We start from the raw sequence: 25,902 nt of genomic DNA, 5'->3' as shown, positions 1-25,902 counted from the left end.
GGCGTCAGATCCGCTGGGATTGGAGTTACAGTCATAGTATGGTTCTGAGCGGGTGCTAGGAACCCAGGAAGCAGAGTCCATGCTCTGAACGGCTGAGCCATCTTTCCAGCCCCTTGTAAGACAAATTTTTAAATATGTTCCAATGTTAAGGCCTGCATAACAAGTTCTCTCTTTTTAAATATATCTTATTTATATTTTGAGAATTTCATACATTAAGTTCTTATTTCTTTTTTTAATTTGGACTGTCCTAAGTTGTTTATTGGATATGAATTTTACAACTGTTACGTGGATTAGCGGTAACGGTGGAGCCGAAGAGTATTGCGCCTTCTCCAGGCTGCACAGCGAGATCCACCAATAGTGTGGTGGAACTTGTGGCCCTTTCCAAGGCCACAGCTCTTGCGACCAGCAGATGTCAGCCCACGCATCTCTCTGTGCTTGTGGACTGGTTTGGTGATCCATTGGGTGTCAGGATTTCTTCTGATAGTTTATGGAATGGATCAATGAAGATAACCTCAAAAAATTTATATGTGGAATCTTCACCAACCCAGTAGGAATTCAGGACTCTAAAAGCTCCACAATGGCGCCCAGCTCTCTCCTCAGCAACAGACTGAAGGCTTCGGGCAAATTCCTGAAATTTAATACCATGGTGGACAGTCTTGCCGGAAGTTGCCCCCTTAGGAACTGGGCGCTTGCAACCACCGCGGCGGACACGAATCCTGTAAATGACATAACCTTGCTTAGCCTTGTATCCCAGCCTTCACGCTTTATCAGGCCAGGTGGGGCGGGGAGCCCTGTGCAGCGCAGAGAGCTGGCGGTATTGCCAGCAGCGGACCCTTAGAAGAAAGCGCATCACGTCGGACTGCTTCTTCCTCCACAGCTCCTGGATGTATTTGTATGCACCCAACTTGGCTCACCTGATGGCTGCCACTAGAGGAAAAAAAGTTCTTATTTCTTATATATTATAATATATAATGAAATAATATTACTGCTAAAATCTCTTTTATAAATATGATTTTTTCCCTTGGGCTGTTCATAGTATTAGATATGTAGATGACCAAAAATATGACTAAGATATTTTTAGTATTTTATGTAATGCATCACAAAAGTTGGCAAACCATGTGACATACCAGAAAATTCAGTCTTGTAACTAAGAGTCAAGGCTGTATTGTTCTTAATGTTGATAATAGTTCTTTAGAATGACTCATTAGTGACTTTATCACTCATTTGATAACAGTCTTCCTTTACAAGGAAGAATATTTCAATTGTAAAAGATGCAAAATATTTAACTTATATTTTAAGCAAATAAAATGTCTTTACCATCAGATATTATCTGGTATTTTCTTCATAATAATCACCATTAACTAGCTGAGTGCTAGCGACCTATACCTTTAATCCCAGCACTCAGAAGGGAGAGGCAGATGGATCTTGGAGTTGGAGGCCAGCCTGGTCTACAGAGTGAGTTTCAGGACAGCCAGGGTTACACAGAGAAACCTTATCTCAAAAAACAAAAACAAACAAACAAACAAAAAACAAAACGAAAACCCCCAAAACCTAAAACAAACCAAACAGCAGCTGCCTTGGGAACTTCTGTTTGTTCTGTATTATTTTTCAAGACAGACTTTCTCAGTGTAGTGGAAACTTGGTCTGTAGACCAGGCTGGCCGATGAACTCAGAGATCTACTCTGCCTTTGCCTCCCAAATGCAGGATTAAAGCCATGCACCACCTCTGCCTGGCCTGCCTTGGGATCTTTCGGAAGATTTCACCCTTTGCAACCTTTTTGTAAGGTGAATTCGGATCCTCTCAGGCTGGAAAGGGTCGAATTTCCTTCCCTGAAGTGGGAGAAAACAGCAGACTGGGAGAAGCTACTCGTCAGTAGGTGATTTACCGTCTGTTTCTCTGTGTAGTTTCCTTTTACACTTTCTGTTTTAGACATGACATCATTTCTTTGAGGATAGAAGAAGGGTTTATCCATACTTTCCCCTTAGAACTGTGTCCTCCCCTGAGCAGACAGCCAATAAATATTTGATGTTGGTGAAACTCATCACTGGACACACTGCTTCAGTGGCCTGTTAAACCAAGTATAGTTTTACAAGGGCAGAAGGGACAAAGAGATCAATGTGACTAGCTGGGTGGCTCATGCTGATAATTTTATTGGATAATATGGAATAAATCCTGAGGAAAATATAAAACTTCTCTCCTAATCCCCAGATAAACAGCGGGGTGTTGATTTGATTCTTGGGGGCGGGACTTGTAATAAACAAATGACGCGCTGTATTTTTTTTTCCGCCATCCTCTGGCAGCGATTAAAGATAGGAATGATTCCAGAAACCATTGAGCAAGAGTTTCCGTGAGGGCTGGTGAGACGGCTCCTCTGGTAAAGGTCTTGCTGCCAAGACTGAGTGCCTGAGTTCAATCCCAGGGTCCTACGCGATAGGCGAGACCCAATTCCTTCAAGCTCCATGTGTGTGCGACGGCACAAATACATAGTGCTCACTCCACACCCCCAATAAATAAAGTGTGTGTGTGTGTGTGTGTGTGTGTGTGTGTGTGTGTGTGTGTGTGTGTGTGTGTAATTGAGACAGCATCCGTTCCCTTTAGCGTTTGGGTATTTAGTATTCCGACAGAGGGCGCCCTTGGACTGTAAAGCTTGTAGTAGAATCTGTTTCTTGTCTCACTCTTACTCTCAGCCTTTTCTGTATTGACCGGTTGACCGGCCTGGACTTAAACTAATGGGTTCAAATGATCTAATGGCCTCCGACTGAAATAGGATTATAGTGTGGAACCACTGTCTGCCTCGTGTGTGTGTGTGTGTGTGTGTGTGTGTGTGTGTATTTCCTAAAGATTAAATAAAAATAATTTCTATGAGATTCTACCTAATCAAGAAGCATACTCGTTGGGAGGGTCTGTTTGGTAAGTGTGAGGTCATCTGTGTGAGCCTGAAATAATGTCTGCTTTTTCTGCCAGTGCCTACCTCTTAGGGTGATCTGATGGGTTTTTTGTTAACAAAGAGGGGCTATCAGTTTAGAAAATGTTTCTAACAGATTGGCTTATGTGGGGCATGTTCTTGATTGACGATTGATGTAGGAGAGCTCAGTCTCCTGTGGGCGGGGCCATCCCCTTTGCAGATGGTCCTAGGTTGAATATGAAAGAAGTGGAAGGAGCATTGGGAGCAAGCCAGTAACCAACTTTCCTCAATGGCTTCTGCTTCAGTTCCTCCCTCCGGGTTTCTGCATTGAGTTCCTGCACTCATTCATGATAGAGTTGTAAAATGAAACAAACCTTTCCTCTTTGGTGATGGTGTTTATCACAGCAATAGAAATCAAACAGGAAGACACCAGTTTTAGTCTTTTCTTCTAAGCGTCTGCTGGTCTGCTTCTTAGAATAACTCAGTGACGGAAGTGGTACTTTGATCATCTCCCTCCTCCTCCTTTTGTGTTTGAGACAGAGTTTCACTATATAGCCCAGGCTGGACTGAATTTTTTATGTAGACCAAACTGGCCTTGAACTCACAATGATCTATCTGCCTCTGCCTCCTTAATGCTGATATCGAAGATGTGCCCACTATACACAGCCCGCCTTTTGTTTTTATAAATATTTGTTTATTTATTGTTTTTCAATACAGAGTTTCTTTGTGTAGTGCTGACTGTCCTCTAACTCACAAGGTAGACCAGGCTGGCCTCAAACTTACAGAGATTTGCCTATTTCTGCCTCCTGAGAGCTGGGATCAATGAACGGTATGTATGTGCTGCCACTGCCTGGCTTTACTTATTTATAATTGATCAAGTTGTATGTATTGTTGCCTACACATTGCTTTAAAATACATAGTACTGTCTTTTTAAACATGAAAAGCGGGGCAGTGTAGGGGAAACATGATCAAAATGTATGAAATTTCCAAAGAATTAATAGATAATATATTAAAAATGATAATAGACTGTTAGATAGTTAAGCTTGCTTCTTCCAAGGGATGGAACTGGATTTTAAACCTGGAGATGAATGACACAGTCCCTGGTAATACCTGGGAAATTTTAATGCAGACAGAAGTTTCCTTTGTTACCACAAATGGCACCAAATGTACAAATAGTGAATTTGAGCTTTGTTCATTTTAAGTCTTCAGTTATTGTTGAAAGTACAAAGCAACATTCAAGTCCACTGTGCCTAAGCTTAGGAATGCTCTTGGGAAACCAGAGTTTTAATTCTCTGATGACACGGGTCCAGATGCTGGGTGCAGAACACTTCTGTCTCTGGTTTGGAGAACACTCACATTTATCATGGTAGAGTGAAAGGAAGACTGGGACTGGGCTGGGAACAGGAAACCTGAGGAAAGTGTATTCTACTGCTAGTATCTGTACGTGCTTTAGGAGTGGTTTATCTCAGAGTGCCTTGCTATTGTTTATTTATTTGTCTTAAAGTTTTGTGTGTGTGTGTGTGTGTGTGTGTGTGTGTGTGTGTGTGTGTGTAAGGGGTTTGGTCTGTTGTTATGTATTGTAATGTTAAATTCTGTACCCCAAGACACAGGCCTACAAGTGAATTCTCACGCTTACTAGCTTTTGTTGTGCAAACCTTGTTCCTTAATTTAAAAATATTGGTAAAATAAAAATAACTACAGCCAATTGTTGGAGGGATTAGAGGTTGGGGAGAGAGAGCAGAGAAGAGAGGAAAATGGAGAGAGGTAAAGATGCCGTGGGGAGGGTGAGTCATGAGGGCTGGCCAGTGGGAATTAAGAGCTGCCCAGGTGGAACAAGGCAAGTTATAACTCGGGCTTATGGAAGAGGAAGTAGACTTTAATAGCTTAGATGGTAGATAGATATCTGCCCAGCTCTGGTGCATTTAATGCTTATTATAAATATAAAAATTGTGGTTTTTTTTTAATCTGGGAACTGAATGATCAAAGGCAGGGTAGAAACTCCTGATTGAGATTAAATATCTACATGTGTGTGCCCTGCGAATGCCAGAAGAAGCCAGAAGGCTGGAGTTACAAGGAATGTTGAGCTGCCCGAGGTGGGCGCTGGAAATCAAAGGCCTGTCCTCTGGAAGAGCAGCCCGTGCTCTTAACCACGCAGCATCTCTCCAGACCCAACCTTTGCTTTCCAACTAACAGCAGGGGTGAGGCGGTGGAGTGAGGGTGGGGTCTGAATTTCTAGGTGCTTCGAGTTTTAGGGTTTACGTATGGAGTCTTCCTCCCACCACAGTCACCCAATATACGTTGCTCTTCATTTCTTGGAGCAGAGTGATAACAAAAGTTTAAAATGTCACGCCTCCGCTTTAGCACTGCTGAGAAACTCATACTGGTGTAAGGGGCAGAGTGGCTTGGAGTTTTTTCAGAACATTTCATCCTTCCGTCTGTGCGTACAGGTCCTGTGTGTGGCTTGTTCGTTCCTTCTTTTGTCTGGATTTTAAACCATTTCCTTAGGTGGAAGATTTGGGGAATATTTCCCTTCTCTTAAATTTAAAATAGTTTTATTCATATAAATATTCTGCTCACGTGTATGTCAGTATGTGCATGCCCAGTGTCCATAGAGGCCAGAAGATCCCCTAGAATTGGCGTTACAGATGGTTGTGAACCACCACCGTGTGGGGGCTGGGGCTTGAACCCTGGTCCTCCAGAAGAGCAGCCAATACCACTGAGCCAAGTCACCTCCCCAGCCTGTATAAGACATTTCTCCAGCCCATATTTCCCATCTTCAATTCCTAGTGGAATTCATCATCTTTGGTTTTTTTTTTAGGGCTTCATGTAGCCCAAGTTGGCTTCAGACTAGCTGAGGAGAACCTTGAACTCAGGATCCCCTTGCCTCTACCTATTAAATACTGGGGTTGTAAGCATGTGTCAGCGTCCTAGGTTGTTACGTGCTGTTGGGGATGCATCCTGGGCCCTTGTGCATGGAAGGCTAGCACTCTACCAGCTGATCCACAGCCCCAGCCTGGATTTGTAGATTGTGTGAATGTTGGGCAGTGGGTGTCTACTACAGTCTCTGCTGTCTTCTGCAGAGGCGAAAGGCATGTTGGGATAGCAGGCTTGGGAGGGTAAGGAAGTAAAGAGAATGGTTTACTAATTGTTACACAGATGTTTATTTAATGGTGCTACTTTTAATTGAATGAAGATGCATACATTGAGTGATTTTTTTTCTATTCTATTCTTTGTTTGTGTTTCACCTGTATTTAACTCATAACGCTGATTACTGGATTTGTAAAGAACGCTCATTTTTTCAGTAAGCATTGTTGAACACTGGATATGGGCTCATAGCCATACAACTGTGAATGAAATATAGGAATGCCTAATCCCATATAACTCAGCTTAGTGGGGAAGGGCAGACCATAAATAAAATATATAGTAATTATATGGTGATAAATTCTACAGAGTAAAACAGATTCGTGTAGGGAGATGGAGGGAGGTTGCAGAGAAGGTTGGATTACACAGTTCCGGGGTATAAATAGGGTATTCAGTGCTGCCCTGGGTTATGAAACTGCTGTCTGAGTTAGGAGCCTGAAGCAGAAAGATGGCCTGAGCCCAAGAATTCCAGACTGCCTGGTGGCAAAATAAGGAGGCCCTGTCTTGAAAAAAATTAATGAATTAAACAAGTATTCACAGAATCATTCAAAGCTACATGGGTAAAATCCTGAAGGAAGTGCTAGACAGCCACACGGATTCCAGATGAGCGCTTGCCCTGGTCGGTGGCTGCAGTGAGCTCAGTGGTTATGAGCGCTTACTCTTTCAGAGGACCCAGGTCGTTCCCCGGCACCCACACAGTGCCAGCTGTAATGCCCGGTTCAGGGGGCCCCGTACCCTCTTCTGACCTCAGCAGGCAAGGCGCGCACCTGACATGCAGGCAAAACAGTAATAAGCGTTTTTTAAAAATGAAAAAGAGAACAGCTTTCTGGGTGATGGGAATAGTCACTGAAGGGCAATCCCTGCGGTGGGTGTGCTCTTTTCACAGATCGGGGAAGCAGCCAGGGCAACGACAGCTGAGACCTCCGGAGCTAAAGAGAGGACACAATGGGCTGTGCGAGGCTTTACTGTGAGCCCGCTAAAGTTCAGAGGAAATGACACTGGGAACTGTCAAGTTAGTCTTGTGGCTGGGTCGTGTGACAATGGGCTTTACCGTGGTCAGGGTGGGAGGTGGGGGTTTTAGCAGGGCACATGGAGGCTATGAGCAGGCAGGTTCGGGAACCTGTGACAGCAGAAAGGCAAGTTGTCTGGGGGAGACTACATTTCCCCTTCAGTGTTACTATGAGCTATTAATAGATCACCGGGTGCCACCTGGCTACGACTTTGAAAAGATCAATTTTTTAATGAATGATTTTTATTTTCTGAAATGAAAATATAATTGCATCATTTCTTTCTTTTCTCCCTCCCACCCCTCCCAGGTATCCTCTCTTTCTCTGTCTCAAATTCATGGCTTCTTCCTTTCATCATGTGCACGTCTTGTTGTGCACACACACACACACACACACACACACACACACACACACACACACACACACACTCACACACACACACACACACACACACACACACACACACACACACACACACACACACTTATAAATACAGTAAGCTCAGTCCGGACAGTGTTACCTGCATGTAGGTTTTCAGGGCTGACCACTTGATTAGGACACTTGGGAGCTCTTCTGTGGGGAAGACTATTTCCTCCTGCTCCTTAGCACAGATTTTAGCTAAAATAAGCCTAAAGCTTGAAAAAAAAAAAGAGAGATTTACTCAGACCAATTTTTGCAAACATTCGGTTAATTCACGAATTATATCTGAATCCTTGACAGTCCTAGTATTAATATTCATAACCATCGCTGAGCTCATGCATCTAAAATGAGAACATTTTTAGAGGGTTGGAAGATTATAAAGTCCACCTGGCCTCGGGCTACCTCCCTTCTCGACACTTCTGATGGACCATGTGGTGCTAGTGCTGAATTAACTGACAGGTAGCTTGTTCTCATTCGGAAGACTGCAAGTTGTTGGAAATTGATTTACTTTGGAATCCAAGTTAACATCTCTAGTTTTTAACCTTTTGACCACACCGTTTAAGAACTTTATGGAATAAATTGGAAGAATGTTTCACAAGAATATTCTTGTATGTTCTGCCCACCAATTCCTGTTTCTCTGTGTACATGCTTGTTAGGGATTGAACCCAGGAACTCAAGCATAAAAAACACAGGCTCAGGCTGGAGAGACCCGGTTTGATTCCCAGCACCCACATAGTGACGGACAGCCACCCATAAGTCCAGTTTCGGGGATCTGACATGATTTTCTGGCCTCTGCAGGAACCAGGCTGACATGCAGTGCATAGATCTTAAAGGCAAGTGAAACATTCATATACATGAATAAAACAAAAATAATCCTAAAAATTCATGTTTTATCATGGAGCTACACCTCTACCCTCGATACAGAATATTTTCTTTAAAAATAAAAATAATGATGTGCTCTCTCCTCCAGCTGAGCAAGGTGCCCGGAAAGAAGGCCAAGGGGAAGAAGGTGGCCCCGGCCATTGTTAAGAAGCAGGAGGCCAAAAAGGTGGTCAAGCCTTTGAGAAAAGGCCCAAGAACTTCAGCATTGGGCAGGACACCCAGCCCAAAAGAGATCTCACACGCTTTGTCAAATGGCCCCGCTACATCAGGCTGCAGCGGCAAAGAGCCATCCTCTCTAAGCGGCTCACAGTACCTCCTGCCATCAACCAGTTCACCCAGGCCCTGGACAGACAAACAGCGACTCAGCTGCTTAAGCTCGCCCACCAGTACAGGCCAGAGACAAAGCAGGAGAAGCAGCAAAGTCTGCTGGCCCAAGCTGAGAAGAAAGCTGCTGGCAAAGGGGACGTCCCAGCTAAGAGACCGCCTGTCCTCCAAGCAGGGGTCAATACAGTCACCACCTTGGTGGAGAACAAGAAGGCTCAGCTGGTGGTGACTGCCCATGATGTAGACACCATTGAGCTGGTGGTTTTCCTGCCTGCCCTGTGTCGAAAGATGGGGGTGCCCTACTGCATCATCAAGGGAAAGGCCAGGCTGGGGCGCCTGGTCCACAGGAGGACATGCACCACTGTTGCCTTCACACAGGTTAACTCGGAAGACAAGGGTGCTCTGGCTAAACTGGTGGGAGCTATTAGGACCAATTATAATGACAGATATGACGAGATCCGCCGCCACTGGGGAGGAAACGTCCTGGGTCCTAAGTCTGTGGCTCGCATTGCCAAGCTGGAAAAGGCAAAGGCTAAAGAACTCGCCACTAAACTGGGCTAAATGTACGCTTAAGTTTTCTGTACATAAATACAATTACAAAATTATCTTCAAAAAATGATGATGTTTTGAAGATATCGTAGAATGTATTTTGCTTGCTCTGGTGTTATGGTGCAGGGGAGATGACCACCATCTACCACCCAGACCCAGATCCAGGGCTACAACATCTACCCCATCTGCTAGAGTAAGGGAAGGGGCCAGTCCTCAGATCCAAAGCATGACACAGGGCAACAACAGGATGTCCTAGAGGAGTCCTGCTGAGGATCCAGTATTGATAGTGCAGAAGCCAGCGTCCTTGAACCAGACCAATGATGACTCATTGCAATGAACATTTGCAAGTAAAACTGTGTGGACAGAAGGGTTCGCTTGTGTGACACGCTGTGACACCGTGAAACTTCCATGTTGAGATGTTCGGGTTTTTTTTTTTTTTTTCTGGGGGGGAGGTTGCAGGGACAGGAGACAGATATGGAAGGAAGGGGAAGTAAGTGTGAGGTGCGCCACAGAAAATTCACAAAGAACCAATAAAAAGTTAAACAAACAACAAAACAAGTGCAGCCAGAGGGCTCTGCAGGTGAAGGGGCTTTCCATTGAGTCTAATCACCTGGCTTTGCTCCCTGGAGCCGTCCTGGTGGAAAGAGGAAGCCAATTCTAAAAGTTGCCCCTGACCTTACGGGCTTGCTGCGGCTCGGATATCCCCCTTCAGCACGGAATACAAAAGAGTAATAGAGACAGGTGAATAAAGCCAAAGGGAGGCCGAAGCTGTGCGGTGGCAGAAATGCACTTGCAAACTTGAAAGACTGACAAAGGTCAATAAAACAGACGTTTGGTCGTGTAAGTCTTATGATTTCAGCACTGGGGTGCGGGGCAGGGCTGAGGCAGGAAGATGTTGAGTTTGAGGTCAACTTTGGTCTACAAACCTGACTCAGTCTCAAAACCAAAAATATCAAACAACAACAAAACAAAACAAGCAAAAACCAAATCCCGCTATTCAAATCCAGGGTGTGCGTGTGTGCATATGCGCGTGTGTGCATGTGTGTGCACGTGCAGGTGGACACAGAGTCTGGGAGAGGGTGTTGATCTCCTTGGAGCTGGAGTTACAGGCAATTTTGAGGCCCCAGACATGGGTGCTGGGAACTAAACTAGGGTCCTTGGTAAGAATAGTAAGTAACAGCTAAACTCTCTCTCGGCCCCTATTTTAAACCTTTTTAAAGACAAGGCCTCGCACAACCCTGGCTGGCCTCAAGCTCACGATTTGGCTAAGGATGGCCTTGAGTCTGACCCTCCTCCCTTTACCTCCCACGTTCTAAGATTATAGGAATGTGCCAAGTAGCGGGCACTGTTACTGCTGCTACTACAGCTACTACTACTGTAACAAGAATAATTCGCATTATTTACTGAAGTAAGGAAAAGAAGGGTTCCATGGTCTAAATGATGATGGATACATTATAGAAAACCTCTAAGAAAAAACTCTTCCAGGGTGCAGCTCAGTTGGTAGGGTACTTGCTTTATATGCAGGGAGCCCTAGGCTGATCCCCAGCCCTGTATGGAACAGGGGTGGTGTCACAAACCCCCAATACCAGCACTTACAGGGTGGAGGCAGGAGAGTGAGAGTTAAGATTAAATTTAGCCATACGATATGTTGGAGGCTACCTTGGGCTACATGAGACCCTATCGCAAAAAAGGAAAACAAAAAAGACAAATTCATGTGTTATGTATACAAGTGTATAGCATAGAAAGCGATTAAACACTTGTATTTATTTAAGCTAACATTGAAAAGAAGGCAAACAGGTATAGCATCAAAGAGAAAAAAACCAAATCAATTTATTTAGGAAGATAAATTTCTGCAGTGAATAAAAGAACAATAGACCCAAACTTATCTTCTGAGCCATTGCCAGCTCCCCAACACACAACAGCTCTCCAGAAAAGCCCCGGGCAGATGTCAGGTACATATATATTTGTTGAACTAATTTTAATTAATCACGCAGGGATAATCCCAGGTTGTAAGTGTGGTTGAAACTGGGGAATATGTTTACTATACTGAGGGAAAAAGAAGAAGAAAGTAAGAAAGGAAGGAAGGAAGGAAGAAACCAAGAACAGATTGTAAGGCAGTTTTACAAAGGTGAAATTTAACTTCTATCCCAGTACAAGCTACTGTAGCAGAATAAGGGTTTCCTCATCTCCCTGGACCATGTATAAAAACCCTTTCTTGTCAGGCGTGGTGGCACACGCTTTTGATCCCAACACTAGGAAGGCAGAGGCAGGTGGGTCTCCAGGAGTTTGAGGACAGCCTGGTCTACATAGGGAGTTAGTTTCAGGATAGCCAGGGCTACATAGTGAGATCATCCTGTCTCAAAACAGAAACAACAGCAACAACAAAAACAGAAACAAAATCCCATATCAACCAACCAAAAAAACCAAAACCCAAAACAGTCCGTGGGAACTCTGGAGGGTCCAGTTAGTTGATATTATTGTTCTTCCTATTGTTGTGATCCCCTTCAGCTCCTTTAGTCCTTCCCCTAACTTCTCCACTGGGGTCCCTGCGCTTAGTCTGATGTTTGACTGTGTACATCTGCATCTGTATTGGTCCGGCTCTGGCAGAGCCTCTCAGGGGACAGCTCTACCAGGCTCCTGTCAGCAAGCACTTCTTGGCATCAGCAATAGTGTCTGAGTTTGGTGTCTGCAGATGGGATGGATCCTAGGTGGGGCGGTCCCTGGATGGCCTTGCCTTCAGGCTCTGCTCCACCCTTTGTCTCGGCATTTCCTGGCAGTTCCCAACCTTCCATCCGCTTCCAGGAGGTTCTGTGCTCGCCTCTGGCTCCCGTACAGCAGGTGAGGACACTGCAATGGGTCTGCACAAGAATGAGTCAGGGATGGAGGAGGAACTCTGGGGACGCACTTCTCACTTCTGAAGCACTTGCTATTCTTTCCTTCAGCATACAAATATCAGTTTTCTAAGAACTGTTTCTGGGAGCGGGGAGCTGTTCATTCTCCAACGTGTGTTTCTGGTACCTCAACTGTTCTTAGAAGCGTCATCTGCTTTGACCTCTTTCGTGATCAGAGACTGCTTTCAAACAGAAACATTCTCCATCTGCAGTCTGTAGTCCAACTCCCCAACAACCGGCAGCTGCGAATGGAAGTCCAAGGATCTAGTAGTCGCTCAGTCCCACAAGGCAGGCAGGCAAAGAAGAGCCGACTGTATCGTTCTTTGTATGTATCAATTTTTCTGCATTTTAATCTTTTGTATCTTTTTAATAAAACAAACAAACAAACCAAAAGTGTGGTGAGGCTCGAATCTTCATGGTAAGGTATCCTGGGTTAAGTAAGAGATTCATGAGGGCTGGAGAGCTATCTCAGCCATCAAGAGCACTGGCTGATCGTCTGAAGGACCTGGTTTGGTTCCTAGCACCCACATGGTGACAAACAACCACCTATAATTCCAGGTCCTCTATCCTGACACCCTCCTTGGCCTCTCTAGGTACCAAGCAACGTGGTGCACATGCATACTTGCAGACAAAATACTCCTACCTGGATTCAAAAAATAAAAATAAAATAAATCTAAAAGCAAAAACCAAGATGCAAACCTACAGGGAGCTGATGGAGACACGGGCTGATGAGCAGTGTCAGGATGGGGTGTCCTGTTTCTCTTTTCTAGAGACTGGCAGTTCAATGCTAGAGGACACTAAGTGTTCCAAATGTCCTTACTTTGCTGCGGTATCTGTGCCCCCCATCCTGTACCCTCTCTCTGTCCCTTAGACTCTTTCAAGTGCCTACTGTCTTCTTACACTCAGTTTACGTTGCTCACCAGAAAATCTTTACGTCCTAGAAGGGCCATCAAGAGTGTAATGTATGAAGAAAGTTGCTTAAATTAATTATGCAACAAATTTTAGTGCTGCAAAGTTCAGTGACTTTTAAAAAAATCCATTATTAATTATAAAACAAAAAAACCCTGCAATAGCCAAAGTATGTTATTTTGGATAAATCAGGGCCCATTGATATATTTATATTTTACTAGCACAACAACTCAAAAAAAAAAAAAAACAACTAAAAACTCAGGCACTTCTATTTTAGTATTGGAAAAGAGATTTCTAGATTGTTCTGCCAGAGTCCTATCTGCCAACAGCCAGAGAGGGATGAGCTTGCTTCAAATGGGTTTGCAGAAATGACTTCCCTTTTTAAAAGTAGCTCTGTCAGCTGGGAGCCACGGCAGAAAAAGGACGAACTTGCTGAATGGGGCTGTGCTGGAGTCGGCCAGAGGGCCTGTCGCGGCTCTGTAATCGGCATTCCTGGGCAGCCAGAGAAGCCTAAGCAAGCAGAAAATCTATAGCACTTTCGTCTACATCTAGCTCAAAGTGCCTACAGCAGCGAATTTAAGTTCCGAGAGCCGACAGGGTGCTGGTTCCGACCTGGGGAGAACACAACGTGCTCCTGGGTTCTTATTTGCACATTCTCTGATGAGCACTGTTGCCCTGGCCTAATCTGTGATTTGGTTGCAATACTTTTTCACTGTAGCCACACCCTTGTTAGAGGCGGTCTATATGGATGCCTTTATGACAAGGTAAACGTGCTAAGCAAGACACTGGAGAGAGGGCTCCGCTGCTAGAAACTTTCCGCGCTCTGCAGAGGGCCCAGGTTTGTTCCCCACCCACATAGCAGCTCACAACCGTTCGCAATGCCAGTCCCAGGAGATCCGATGCCCTCTTCTGGGCTCCATAAGCACCAGGCACACTTGTGATGCACATACATACACGCAGACAAAATACTCGCACACATAAACATTTTTTAGAAATCTCAAATAAACAAAACATTAAATAAACGTGCTAAACAAAACAGAATTACTAGAGGTACCTAGGTTTGTGCTTTAAAGTAGCCTAGGCTTGAATTTTGGCTTTTCTGTTTATTGTTATGTATCTTCACCCCATATTTTCCTCTTCCTCCTCCTTCTCTTTCCGTCCCTCCCTCCTTCCACTTGTTCCTTCCTTTCACACGGTCTCACTATTTTCCCTGGGCCACCCTCAGGTTCTATAGAGTCCCAGTCATGCTCTCTCTGCCTCCGCAGGTGTGGGATTACCGCTGTGCACTACCTACCATATCCAACTTTACACTTGAACCCATCTGATCCTCAGTTCTGTTCAGAATGATACTAGTAAAGCTGACCTCCTGAGGGTTACTGCATCGAGCAGCAGGTGACACCCACTGTTACAACTACAAAAGCAATTAGACTCATGCTAACACTGTATTTTAATGACAGAGGTTAGCAGAGACTAAAAACACTTTGTCTCTTACTCTAATTATCCACCATCAACAGTGTCTTTGAAGCATGAGGAAACTTGGGTAATTTTGGATGTTACTAAAGAACAGGGTTAAGATTCAGGGCTGGAGAAATGACTCCATGGTTAAGAGCACTGGCTGCTCTTCCAGAGGTCCTGAGTTCAATTCCCAGCAACCACATGGTGGCTCACAACCATCTGTAATGAGATCCAATGCCCTCTTCTGGTGTGTCTGAAGACAGCTACAGTGTACACACTCAGATACATTAAATAAATAAATCTTAAAAAAAAAAAAAAGATTCAGGGCTGGAGAAATGACTCCATGGTTAAGAGCACTGGCTGCTCTTCCAGAGGTCCTGAGTTCAAATCCCAGCAACCTCATGGCTCACAACCATCTGTAATGGGATCTGATGCTCTTTTCTGGTGTGTCTGAAGAGAGCGACAGTGTGCTCATATACATTAAATAAATAAATCTTTTTTTAAAAAAAGAAGAGGAAAAGGATTAGGGATGTATATTGATAGTTGAGTGTGGAGCACTTGCCTATCCTGGTTAATTTAAGGCTCTGAGTTTGATTCCCAATAACACATGAGTAATATGGGGGGAAGGAAGGGAGAAAGGGAGATACAGAGAGAAAGAAGAGGGGAAGGGAGTGCTTGTAACACAAAGGAAGCAATAGGCAATGACTACAAATCATGTTTGAGTGCACAGAAGTCTCAAATGCCTTCAGATGGTTACTCAGTACTGAGTGTGACGGCGATAGGGACAGGTAAGGACTGTGGTCACGAGGGGTTTAGGAATTTGTTTATAAGGATACTGCTGAGGACTGAAATGTGGAAAGACACGAATGGTGTACTTTGAAGTGACAAAATTAGGTAAGGGCTGGGGTTGGGGATTTAGCTCAGTGGTAGAGCGCTTGCCTAGGAAGCACAAGGCCCTGGGTTCGGTCCCCAGCTCCGAAAAAAAAGAACCAAAAAAAAAAAAAAAAAAAAAAAGGGTTAGGTAAGGGCATAACTAGGTCCTGGGAGTCTTGGTCAGGGAGAGCGCTTGCCTGATGTGAATGGGGCCCTGGGCTCCATGTCCAGTGCTGCAGAAATAAAAGCAAGCATATATAGAATGATTCCAGAATTGCAATTTTTTAAATTATTTTATGTGTATGAGTGCTTTGCCTGCAGATATGTCTGTGCACCACATGTGCGCCTGGTGCCTATGGGGGCCAGAAGACAGCACTGGGTGCCCTGGAACTAGAGTTAGAGGAAGTCATGAACAGTGTGTGGGTCAGGAATCAAACCCAGCTTCTCTGGAAGAGCAGTCAGGGCTCTTACCCGCTGTGCCATCTCCCCAGCCCCCCAGAAGGAGTTCTTTCTACACGTAGAAAGTGGAGAATATAGAGATGAGCTAATAACCATCCCTCCAGTCTTTTTTAAAAAGTAAGTAAGTTTTTACGTATACCCCTTTCCTGCCTGCTGGTTGGTCTGTTTAACTATTTGGAAGACTACTGGTCAAAATAATAATAGAAAATACAGAGGCCTCACCATGGTCAGGGATTGCGTTAAGCAGGTATACTAACTAATGAAATCTACACAGAACTGAAGACTCCCATGCCCAGCCTCGTCTCTCAGGTGGTAGAGCTGAGACAGAAAGAAATTAACTCCCTACAGCCAAGCCAGGAAACGGTGAAGAGGCGGGACTCAGGCTCAGGCAGCAGGGACTGGCTCTTGACTGCTATGCCCTATTAAAATAAAGATGTTACGACTTATGACTTATCTGGGTTTCGTGTGTGCTTTTTATTTTCCTTGTTGATTCTGGTGCTTAATTTTTTCTATTATAAGCGTGTAGCTAAATAATCAGGAAAAGCACCATATTTTGTTTCTTTTAAATCCACATTTATTGTCTGCACGCACTGCCTTGGGCTCCTCTGATTGCTGCTCTCTGTTAATGAGAATGAGTTTTGTGACTGGCTGGCTGAAAGCTTAGGCCCAGAAGGAATGAGAAATAGGACAGTGAGTTTTACAGAGGTAGAGGGAGGCTGACAGGAGGAACCAGGCCCGCAGGCTCCCAGCATTCACTTGAGCTAGAATCAACAAGCATAAGTTAGTGAGCACAGTACAGGGCCTGTCACTGAGAAAAGTGTGCTATAGACCTGGCCCTGTTCACTTACAATATGGTGGCACATTGCTCTTTCAAGCCACTCAAAATTTTCTTTAATTTATTCAACAACTATACTTGAGATTCTTCCTGTTAAGCCTCAGTAAAACATACAATAATTTAGTAAGGGAGACGAAAGAAATACAGTAATTACCAATAAAAGGCTTTGAAAGGTTGAAGTAGAGAGAGCTCTGTTTATCTAACATTTGATGGAGGACGGTTGAGGTGGGGAGGTGAAGTCTCATTATCCTGGCTGACTTATGATGCTTCTGACTTCTGGAATTCCAGGCCTGGCCACCACCCCAGCGTATCCTATACTCCTCACTTCCTGCCGAGTCTTACAGCTCTGGAGACCAAATAATGAGACAGACAGTCCCTTTCCTCAGATAGTGTATATTCTAAAATTGAGACAGAGGACTAACCAGGACTTAGCCCAGAAAAGAAAAATGACTTTCCAGGTCAGTTTGCAAGCTGATGAAACCAGAATTCTCAAACTACACAAAATAGTACCCGAAAAGAATATCACACGCCGTTCTTTCTTATGAATGAAAGCACAAAGTCTTAAATGTTACTAGCATGCGCTCTTTCACAAGAATTCCGTGAGAGTGACTTATTGTGACCACGTAGGATTCATTAGAGGTTTGTAGAAATGGTTTACTATTAATCTCAGGAAGTATAAATAAAACTCACCAGATCCTTTCGATCGTAGCGGAGCTAAGATACATGATCATTTCAACAGACACATTAGAAAAGATTTGAGTCTGGTTGTGATGCCTGTCATCCCAGAACTGAGGAGGTGATGTGGGGGGAGGGGGCGTCCCTGCAAGCATCAAGCATCCTGGCCAGCGGGGAAACTAATTGCATGAGGCAGGAAGGAAATTCGGTTCAGTATGACTTAGTTAGCTGGTGTTGGTTCAAACTTGTGGAGTCTGACAGCAGGCAGTTTATTTTAGACATCTTTAAGTACAGTACAATTTTGGGGAAAAAAGTTTTCTGGTAATAATTATCCCAATCCCACGTGCACACTAAAGCTTAAAGCGGGAATGTATTGAAACTCTTTTGCTAAGGACATGTGACCTCTAGCCATGAAATGGGTTCTGCAGTTTAGGAGCCTAGCATTTAGTATGGTCTCTGCCCAAGATAGTGCAGGGGTCAGCAGGCTATAAAGTACCTGTGACATCTCCCCCGAGGATGGGTCCTACTGGCTGAGAAACACAACTAAAGATAAAGGTCTAGGGAGGGAGCGCCTGGGAGAAGCATTCTGGGACATTTGGGTGGGGCCTGGACCTACATAGCAAAAGTCACCAGGTCATTAACAACATCCGCTCCCAGCCTTCTGAGTGGAAACCAGGTACACTTTCCTCCATTGAGGAGACCCTGCGTGAGAGAAGGTCCTGGATTCTCCAGTGCTCTGTGAGCTTCTGTGCCCTCTACAGGAGAGAGCAGGAGACTCCAGATCAGGAGTTCAAGGTAATAATATGACTAATTATTGTTATTATTATCTATTAAGTAGCAAGTTGGAGGCCAGCCAGGGCAACCTAAGACCCTGCCTCGAAAAACAAACACAATCCACGGGCGTGGCACATACCTCGATCCCCATGCTCTGAAGGCTGTGTGACAATGCAAGAAGTGTACGCGCAAGAAACAAACATGTCTACCTGAAAATGACTTAATGAGCTACGTGAAAAGAAAAACAGATGACCAAATAATCAAGGCCATCAGGGAAGACTGACATACCAAGGAGTTTAAAATATTTGTAACATTTTAATATTCATATATACACATATATGAATACACACAAATACATATATGTATGTATGCATGCATGTATGTATGTTTGGATCAAATCTACCCCCCTTTCCTGTCTGTTCAGTTCCTCTCCTATCTGCTACCACTTTCCTTTGCACCTTCGTGTTTCCTCTCTGTTTCCTTCTCCCCTCCCTCTCTCTCACTAAGTATATTTGGTGTTGTCTGTATGTGCATGAATTTGGGACCAAATTTTTTTATTATTGCATTGTATTGATTGACTGTGCCTGTGTGTGTTTTCAAGTAGTCAAAGGGTAGCTTTTAGGAGTCAGTCAGTCCTCTTTTCCCACCATATCGGTTCTGAGGATTGAACTCAGGTTATCAGGTTTGATGGGCTGTAAGGCTACCCCCTGAGCCATCGTGCCTGCCCCAAAATGTTTTGCTATACAGCAACTGCCATGAAACCACTCTTTGCTTTAGGTGGCCCCATTTCAAACAGACTGAAGAAGACCTGGAAACTTCGAGGCCACATAATCTATGGCCAGGACAGCCTTGGTGAATACGGATGCTCTCGGGAAGCTGGGTGACGCTGGTTGCATGCTCTACCACAGGATCAGCTTCAACAAATGCTACCCAGGTTACTTTGGGAAAGTTGGTATGAGGCGTTACCACTTAACTGGTAACCTGAATAAACTGAGGACGGTGGTCAGTCCGTAGACACTCGTATGTGCCACCCAAAAAGGAAGCCAGTGCACTAACAGTTTGACTGTGGGATCTGATGCTAAAAGACAGACATGGAGACTGTGTGGGTCACAACAGAAGCAGATGTAGGAGACTGACACTGGTCATACATCTCCTCTTCCTTATCTTCTTTTATAGTGGTGGTGGTTGAACACAGCATCCAGAGCCTAGTACATGTAAGGCAAGTGCTCTACCCCTGTGATGCAACCCTGGTGGTTTAATAAAAACCCATTAAAAGCTTTTTGTTAACCTCATAATAATGTTCTAATCATCATATACAAATATATTCTTTCTGGTGTCTTTGTGTACGTGTTGTGTATTTGCATATGCATTTGGAAGAGCTCGACCTTAAAGTGTGGTCCCTAGGAACAACTGTCTACCTTGCCTTGTTTGTGTGGAATTTGTTTTTGGTCTTATTTTTAAATGTCTTTATTATATGTGCTGAGAGTTTTGCTTGCATTATGCATGTGTACTATGAGTATCAGAAGAGGGCATCAGGGTTGGGGATTTAGCTCAGTGGTAGAGCACCTGCCTAGCAAGCGCAAGGCCCTGGGTTCGGTCCCCAACTCCGAAAAAAAGAAAAAAAAAAAAGAATGGGAGAGAGGGCATTAGACCCCCTGGAACTGGAGTTTCAGAGAGTTGTGAGCTGCCATATGTGTGCTAGGACTCAAACCTGGAACCTCTGTAGGAGCAGCCAATGCTCTTGATGGTTGAGCTATAGATCCGGCCATGCTTTTGAGATAGGATCGCTCTTTGGTTTGGAGTCCGATGGTCATTGAGCATGAGCCCTAGAGATCTTCCTATCTCCCTGCCATCCCATCTCTAGGATTTTAAGTGAGGGCCACCATGTTCAGTCTTTTTACATGAAAGCAAACTTGGGTCATCATGTGTGTGTAGTGCTTTATAGAGTGAACTCCTTTGTCCCTTTTCTGCATCTTCAGGAGACACAACAGAGCTGAGCTTCCCAACTTACCATCAGTGCAACTGTTTAGCTAATGTTACAGAAATGGCTGATGCACGGAGGTTATTAATATGCAACTTTAAGTCATAGAACAGAGTGCGCATTGGCCGATGACTGGTTAAAGACAGCATCTACAAACCATCTACAGTTGTTGCTATTCAGCCTTAAGGAGGAAGGATATATGCCACTGGTTTAACCCCTGAGGGCATTGCGCTAAGTGAAGTAATACAGTCATAAAAAGAACAAATACTTTATGGCTTTATTCACAGGAGGAACTCAGCAGTAAAGGACACAAAGGAAAAAAAAAAGAGAGAGACCTATAAAAATATAAAAACCTCAATGAATGCTGCAGGGAAACCTGGGAATGTCTGAGTCTTTGGTTGCAGCCTTTCCTGTGTTTTTCTTTCTTCACCTAAGACCAGGCTGTGGGGTTTATGAACGGCAGTGAAGACTTGGGTGTAAAAGAAGAGCTGTTGGTGAGATGAGGTGAGAGAAACTCATCTTTCACATGGCCTGTAGCATCCTCTGTTATAACACAACTGGTAGCTGTTGATATTTATTTGTTTAAAAATGTATTTATAGTTTTATGTGTATGTATGTGTGAGTGTGTCTGCACGTATGTAGGTGCATCGACCACAAGCATGAAATGTTTACACAGACCAGAAGAGGGAGTTGAACCTCCTGGACCTGGCGTTACAAACCATTGTAAGTTACCATGTAGGTGCTAAGAGTTGAATTCCAGCACTCTTGAGAGGACTGAGTTAGCCAGAGCCAGGCTGACTCCATGACATGCTGGAAAACGGCAGTTTGGGAGACTAGGCCTGAGTTTGTTTGTTTCCCAGATCCAGGAATCTGTGGTCAGCCAACCTGAGGACACCTTGTCATCTGGCCTGATGTAAGAATAGGTGGCCAGACTGAGTAAGTGACCCCCAGGGAGGTCTCCAGAGCCTAACCCATTGTAGAATTAGTCAGACCCCTGGAGACAGAGCTGACCAATCAAGGTAAAAGGGCACACACCTCTCCCTGGAATTTCCCTAACTGACAATAAACGCTGGGCCTGCGAGTGCAACAGGGACTCCATTCCTGAATGGGGAGACCCCTGCGTGCAGGAAGTTCAGCTGAATAAACGCTCTTTGCTTCCGTACACTGTTTGAGTCTGGGGTATCATTCTCTGGTGAGTCTTGGACCCTTACACTCGAGAAGAGCAACAGATGTTCTTAACCACCGAGCCGGCCTCTCCAGCCTCTATTCGTAGGCAACTGTTTCTGTGAGACTTTTCCTCTCAAACTTTTTTATTTATGTTTATAATTCTTATCACATCTTAAGCTCAGCTAAATAAACAAGGATATTTTCTGTACTCTTTGAGAACTCCGAGGGCTGAGGCCAGTGTTCACCCTGGTTTAGCGTTCTTCTTCAGGCCATCTGTTCCCAGTCACCCCACCCCTAAACCCTTTATCCTCTTTACTGTCCTCTTCCTATTTCTGTCCCCTCCTAAGCCTGTGGGATCCTTTCTTTCCCAGAGACTGTAAACAGGGTCACACTCCTGCCAGGAAAATAGGTTGCTGGGGCTTGCTTTGCTCTTTGTTTTGTTTTGGCCTCAGGGGGGAAAAAAGTCAAAATGGCTGTGTTGGGAGAAGACCTGGCATTTGTAAGGCGTAGCTTCTCAAGCAAAGTGAAACAGGGACTAGGCCTAACTCATGGGATAGGATGCTCTTTCACTGCCCTGTGTGGTAAGTTCTTGCAATCCAGTGAGAACAACCGTCTATCCATTCTTAGCGCCATGAGCTGGTACATCACAGAGAGCGAGGAAATAAACTGTGCTCTGCTGAAGTAGTTAAATTCTGTCAGCACTCACCAACGCTTATGAGAGGAATCAGGAAATGCTGTGGTCATATTACATCACTACACCTTTAACACTTAACATATTACATCGCTACACCTTTAACGCTTAACATATTACATCACTACACCTTTAACACTTAACATATTACATTGCTACACCTTTAACATTTAACATATTACATCCCTACACCTTTAACGCTTAACATATTACATCACTACACCTTTAACAGTTTTAGTTGACAGAATAATTGTATGCGTGTATGCTGGACCGTGTGATATGTTGATATGCGTGCACTGCAGAGAGATTGAGTCAAGCTGATGTCACACATGTTTGCACAGTCGTGTGGCAAGGATGTCCAGCCTTGGTATAGGAAGAGTAAGTGTGGCACACTTTTTTTGCCCCTCTGTATTTGAAACGAGTACTTCTCGAGTCTGCTTTCAGAAAACTTACCAGATAAAAGGACTTTCTCTAATTTTCTTCGCTACCAGCCATCATTTAATTGGGGTAAACTTCCTGGCACATTATTAGCAAACAGTAATATCCTAGTGGATGCTGGTTCTGTTTGGCACTGCTGGGTAGAGACTCTGGACTCTTTTTTTTTTTTTTTTGGTTCTTTTTTTTCAGAGCTGGGGACCGAACCCAGGGCCTTGCGCTTCCTAGGCAAGCGCTCTACCACTGAGCTAAATCCCCAGCCCCGAGACTCTGGACTCTTGAACATTGCTTGAGCCTAGGAACTCAAGTCCATTCTGGGCAACATAGTGAGACTCTCATCTCAAAAAAGAGCAGGGGCTGCAGTCCCTTGAAGTCTTCACCAATTCATACTTTCAGACCTTTCTCTTTTTCTCTCTCAACATCTTTAAACACATGTATCATTGGACAGGAAGTAAGATGAGAGTGGATAGGTTTCTTTTGTTGTTGTTGTTGTTATTGTTTTGTTTTGTTTTTTCTAGATAGGTTTTCTCTGTGTAACCCTGGCTGTCCTGGAACTGGCTCTGTAGACCAGACTAGCCTCGAACTCAGAGACCTGCCTGGCTCTGCCTCCTAAGTGTACCACCCCTGCCAGGCTCATGGGTTTCTTTAGTTTAATGAACAGGAAGATGACTGGAGAATGACCCAAAGCCATCTGCCCAGAGGGCAAACGCTCATGCACAGCTAGAAGTTTGTAGAATATTGTTCCAAGACGCTGACGTGTCTCTATGGGACCTCTGGTGTCTGTGCCCACGCGTTTGCTCTCTGTTGTTTCAATGGGTTTCCAGGCACTGTGTTGCTGGACACCACACTCTGCAGTCCATGAATTGAGTGCTTCGAGTATGCGGTCACTTCTTCGAGTTCCCTCAACCAGCTCAGAAGCTTTCAGTGCCTGAGGCAAGAAACGGTATAGCATTTGTCACAGGGGAAGTCTGAGGAACGAATGACTCATCTCCATTGTGTGGTCCAGATTCAGACAGAGAGATAGAGGGAGAGAGGAGAAGAAGGAAACAGAGGGAAAAAGAGGGAAAGAGGGAGAGGGAGAAAGGGAAAGGGAGAGGAAGAAAAGGAGGGAAAGAGGGAGAAGGAGGGAGGAAGAGAGACAGAAATGGAGACAGAGACAGAGCGACAGAGATAGAGAGATAGATGGAGAAAGAGAGAGATGCACAGAGAAAGACACACACTGAGAGACAGAAATGGTGAATGAGCAGACAGCCTAAATTTTTCTTTTGAATGACAGACTATTTGTGTTTCTAAATGACTGGGTTGGATATAGTATTTGGTGGCAAGAGAAAGTCTAAAGTAACCTAAGGTAACCTCCGTGTCTAATTTTGGTGAATTTTAAATGTCCACCTACACACCTTTCCTTCCTTTCTTTAGGAAAGTTGCTGAAGTGGCCGATCACAGGCACACTGCAGCAAATCTTTAATGGTCTCCATAAATACTGCTGATTAGGTAATTAGACACATCTTATCACGGAGCACACGGGCTCTCCTGATCTGTGGCTGCTGGGTCGACCGTGCTGGGTTCACAGGACACGAGCCCTGAGACTCTGACAGCACACAGCAGCACAGAACCCTTTCACCTCATACCTGCCGTAACCACAGGCCGGAGAGTACGGAGTTCCTGATCTGTGACGTCATCTCTTGCAGGCTCTGGACTTGACCCTTAGACTTGATGAGGTGGCAGGAAGCTGCTCTTCTAGATTGATACTTAACCCCTTGTCATACGGCCCCAGACAGAGCTATACACTGTCTGCCAACTCAACTCCTCCCAGGACCATGCCCGTGCCTTGTCTTTCTCTTCACGGCACTAGGGGAAAACACTAGACATCTAACACCTCAACAATGTGGTATTTAATACAGCAAACAGATCGTGTTCCTTCAGAGAGGCTATGACCTCCACAAAGGGAGCGCAGAGTCACTAAAATACTTTGTATTTGGTTTGAGAGAAAGGGGGGAAGTTTGCTATTAAACTTAATACCCAATAACAGACAAATCTTAAAACTATGTACTTAAAAACCCATTGCTTTGGGGGACTGGAGAGATGGTCCAGTTGGAAAGTATTTGCTGTGTAAGCATGAAGACCTGAGTTCAGATCTCCAGCTCTCTTGTAAAAGCTGGGCATAGTGTACCTCCATCAGTGATCCAAAGGCAGAAACCAGAAGACGCTGGGCTTGCTGGCCAGCTAGTCTAGCCACGCATGTGCTCTCCCAGCTCAAGGAAAGACCTTACCTCAAAAACTAAAGTAAGCAGGCCAGTGAGATTCTCAGCAGGAAAGATGGCTGCTATTAAACCTGATGACACAGGCTTGATCCCGGCACACACAGTAGGAGGAGATTGTCTTTGATTTCTGTGCTCATGTTGTGTACATGCATACATAAACTACAGATAAATGTAACACAAAATAATGTGGAGAGAAAGATACAGCATAGACTTCTGGCATCCACATGTAAACATGTAACATACAAATACACACACACAAGCATTTTTTGTTTTAGTCTGGCTAATGCAAATTGTGGAGAGAAGAGAGGGGTGGGGCAGGAAGAGAATATACAGGGCAGGTTGCCTCAACACAGGTCAGGAGGGGTTAGAGAGCCCACTGTGGCGAGTGTATGTGTGGGGGAGTGTGGGGTGTGGGGGCAAGGGGTGTGGGTGTGTGGGTGTGTAGAGTGTAGTGGTGTGGGTGTGTGGGGTGTGGGTGTGGGTGTGTATGTGTGGGAAGTATGAGGGTGTGGAGGCTGAGAGGATGTGGGAGTGTGGGAGTGTGGGGTTTAGGAGTATGGGGTGTGGGGGTGAGGGGTATAGTGGGAAGCTGGGTATATATGTGGGAGATCCAAACTCTTATTTGGGAACCATGAAATCAGCAAACGCCAACAATTATACTTACAACAAAAGTTTTGTGAGGAACATGTGATTTTATACACAGATATAGGAGTCTGCTTACTTTAAGAAAAATTTCAAGATAAATCAATAACTTTAAATATTTAGGTTTTGACAGGTTTTTAATAAGTTATAGGGAATCATTTTACTGTAAAATATGTAGTTATCTAGTCCTAAGGATTTTTTTGTTTGTTTTAAATAAGTCTACTCCTAAATTTTTGTGAGGCCTGGGACAAGAGGCCCATATATTATATATGTAAATATTTGAAAGCTATAGACAAAGTTAATAAGTCTTGTTAAATAAAGGATGTTCTATTCTCTTACCTTGACAAATATTTCCTCATAGCAAAGTCAGATCCAAATGTAGAATTATTGGACCCCCAAGATGTGACAGTATAGGGTACACAATTTTATCAGTGATGTGTTCATCCCTGGCAATGTGGTTAAATAGGCTCCCGGTGGGCTTAGGCCTTTTGGGTGGAGTCTCCAGACACAAGACGGGCACTTATGTGGTGGTCTTGGGCTTCCTCATCAACAGGGGATTATGTAGCCAGGAAACACTACTGTGCTTCAAGTTTAGGGCCCAGAGAAGGGAGGACCTTTACATAGG

General features: G+C 44.4%; 2 pseudogenes; one reads left to right on the top strand and one right to left on the bottom strand.

Moving 5' to 3' along the window:
• Window positions 1–290: 290 nt before the first annotated feature.
• Window positions 291–910, bottom strand: LOC116895407 (annotated as a pseudogene).
• A 7,516-nt stretch (window positions 911–8,426) lies between these two features.
• On the top strand, window positions 8,427–9,241 carry LOC116895795 (annotated as a pseudogene).
• Window positions 9,242–25,902: the final 16,661 nt, after the last annotated feature.

This window comes from Rattus rattus, chromosome 3 (assembly GCF_011064425.1).
Source record: "Rattus rattus isolate New Zealand chromosome 3, Rrattus_CSIRO_v1, whole genome shotgun sequence".
NCBI lineage: Eukaryota > Metazoa > Chordata > Mammalia > Rodentia > Muridae > Rattus > Rattus rattus.
The sequence above is the reverse complement of the archived record's forward strand: the minus strand, read 5'-3'. Positions and strand labels throughout refer to the sequence as shown.